At 45.9% G+C, this 2540-nt stretch overlaps 1 long non-coding RNA gene across 1 annotated transcript; it reads left to right on the top strand.

Annotated features, from left to right (window-relative positions):
• Nucleotides 1-317: 317 nt before the first annotated feature.
• Nucleotides 318-806, top strand: LOC115293647. The gene is made up of 2 exons (XR_003909549.1): nt 318-363; nt 729-806. It is a non-coding gene; the product is annotated as an uncharacterized LOC115293647 (long non-coding RNA).
• The last annotated feature ends 1734 nt before the right edge of the window (nt 807-2540 follow it).

Below are 2540 nucleotides of genomic sequence, written 5' to 3' on the forward strand. Positions count from 1 at the left end.
TTGGCTGGGAAATAAAGAGAGACAACCCTAAGGCATGTCACTCTTGGCACAGAAAAAGGGGCTTAGGACCTGCTGTCCAGTGTGGCATCTGACGGGGCTTGAGCCACGCTGGGAGACAGGCCCGTCTTCTTCCTCTGCCCAGAGTCCCTGGACAGCTTCTCTGACCCAACAGAGGGGGTCAGTCAGATGGGCATCTTCCGTCCATGTACCCTGGGTTATTTATGGTTAATTTGTTATTGTGGTTATTGCAGTTGCTGTTGTTTCTACTAAGAACATGAATGCTATGAATAAAGTTGTGCATTTTTCTGGTGAATGTGAACCAGAGCTTCTCCGGGGCATGTATAATAACAAACAACAGGAAAGGTAAGGGCATGGAATGATCAGAATGAATGCTATGGAGCTGGAGGTATTCCGAGAGGCCAGATGTTAACCTTATAGCTCCCAGATCATGGGAATGTTGGGAGCTGGGGTTGATCATGGAGACTTGGGAGTTGAGGGGAGGTGTCACTCAGTAAAGGAGCTGGGTGGAAAGATGGAGTAGCAGCTGTTTCCCAACTGACTTGAAATTATTTCAAAACTTTAATAACCAGGGTTGTCAACATGGTAAGCACTCATGCATATATACCTGGGAATACATATGCCTAGGAGTGGAATTGCTACATTATAGGGAAAGTAAACGATCAACTTTATAAAATAACACCAGATGGTTTTCTGAATTCTCTCCACAGACACTCCTGTTAGCAGTAAGTAACCATATCTTTGCCAACACTTGGTATTGTCAAGCTCCTTATTAAAATTTTTTGAAAGATTTTTTTGCCAATCTCGTGGGTGTGAAATGGTATCTCATAATGGGCTTAATTTGTATTTCTCTGAATCCCCATGAGGGTGAGCCTCTTTTCATAGGTTTTTGGGCTTAGAACGATTTTGCTTAAATGGTCTGGGCCTCTAACAGCACAAAGAACATTCTGCTAGCTCCCCGCCTTGAACAACAGCCAGGGAACCTGATAGTGCTGGGTGGGAAGCCAGGAGACCCGGGTTCCGGCCTCAGTATGGTGACATCCTCACCCTGTGGCCTCAGGCAAGGCATTTGTCTTTTCTGAGCCTCAAATTTACCATCAGCCAGGTTGGGGAGAGCCTTACTCCACTCACAAGGAAGGCAGCTATGAGATCAAATGAGCTCATGGAAGTCAATGGGCTTTGGGGACTGAAAAATCCTATACTGGGCAGAGATTAGTACTCACTCTTTGAAGACAATTTAAGAAGGCTTTGAAATCCAGGGGAACGGGAACAACTCTCGGACTTCCTGGAAACAGAGAGCAGCAGCTCCAAGGCCTGAATGAATATCTCCTTCCTGTTGGGACTCAGTAGGCAATAATAACCCTCAAACAATATTTTGCCTCTTGGCCTGCACATGTGGCTTCTGTTCATCCTATGATTTACTTTATTTTCTGGCTCTTTGTCTACAGTAGGGAGTGAACATAAACCTCTCCCAAAAGATTTGCTTAAGGAAAAGTATCCCACCCTTGAATAACTAATGAAGGGCCTTAAGAAATGTATATCTCCTCATAGAATTCTTCAGGCTTATCATATGCTTAGAACCAGACTATTAGGGGATTCTTCCTTTTGCAATGACTTAAACCTGTTACTTACTGATAAGAATAACCTTCCCCAGAGCATGTCTTTACTTCAGGAAATAATGTAATCACCCAGGGTATATAAGACCCTGGCTATCTTAATAAAGGTCTCTTTTTTACCAACCGCCATCCACGCTGTCTGTCTTGTCTGTCTTGTTCGTCTTGTCCATCTTCTTTCTTAGAGATATTTTCACCGACACCAACCCCTACTCGGGACCTTTGACTGTGGTGTGTGGGCTGGTCCCCCGCACCTTCCTCCCCAAACTATTCCAGGGCCCTTGCCACACCCACCGGGCAGAGAAAGAACAAAATCCATAAACCCCTGGCACAAACGTGCCTTAGCACCCTGAGGGGCTTCGGGACCCCAAAAGCATGCCTGGGCTGCTCTAATGTGAAGACAGCCAACCCTTTGGTGCCTGGTCTTTTCGTGGGAGGCCAGCCATTAAAGGTTCTAGGGCCAGGAGGTGGCCCCAGGCTCTCGGCTGTCCTGGCCAATAAGTAGAGGTGCAGCCCTGTGACTGTGCCCAATCCTGAGGTTCATGTTTTTTTTCCTCTGTTCCTCTGGCCTCCCACACTTTGCCTGTTTAATAGCAGGGGGGTTAGCCTAGACAAGCATTTCTCAAAGCATGTGCTGTAGAGGGATCACTATCATGGGTGGCAGTGGAGGGGATGGCAGGGATGGGTGGGAGATTCTGCTTCGAATCAAAATGTTGAAAGTTAAGTTATTTTTGTAGCTAACATTTACTGAATATGTCAAGCACTTGCCGAGGCATTTTATAAGCATTATCTCATTGGCTTCTTACAACAACATTACAGGGCAGGCACTATGGTTGGCTCCATTTTACAGGTGAAGAAACTGAGGTTTTGTAAGGTTAAGTAACTTACCCAAGGTCCCACAACTGGTAA

This window comes from Suricata suricatta, chromosome 6 (genome assembly GCF_006229205.1).
Source record: "Suricata suricatta isolate VVHF042 chromosome 6, meerkat_22Aug2017_6uvM2_HiC, whole genome shotgun sequence".
In the NCBI taxonomy this organism is placed as follows: domain Eukaryota; kingdom Metazoa; phylum Chordata; class Mammalia; order Carnivora; family Herpestidae; genus Suricata; species Suricata suricatta.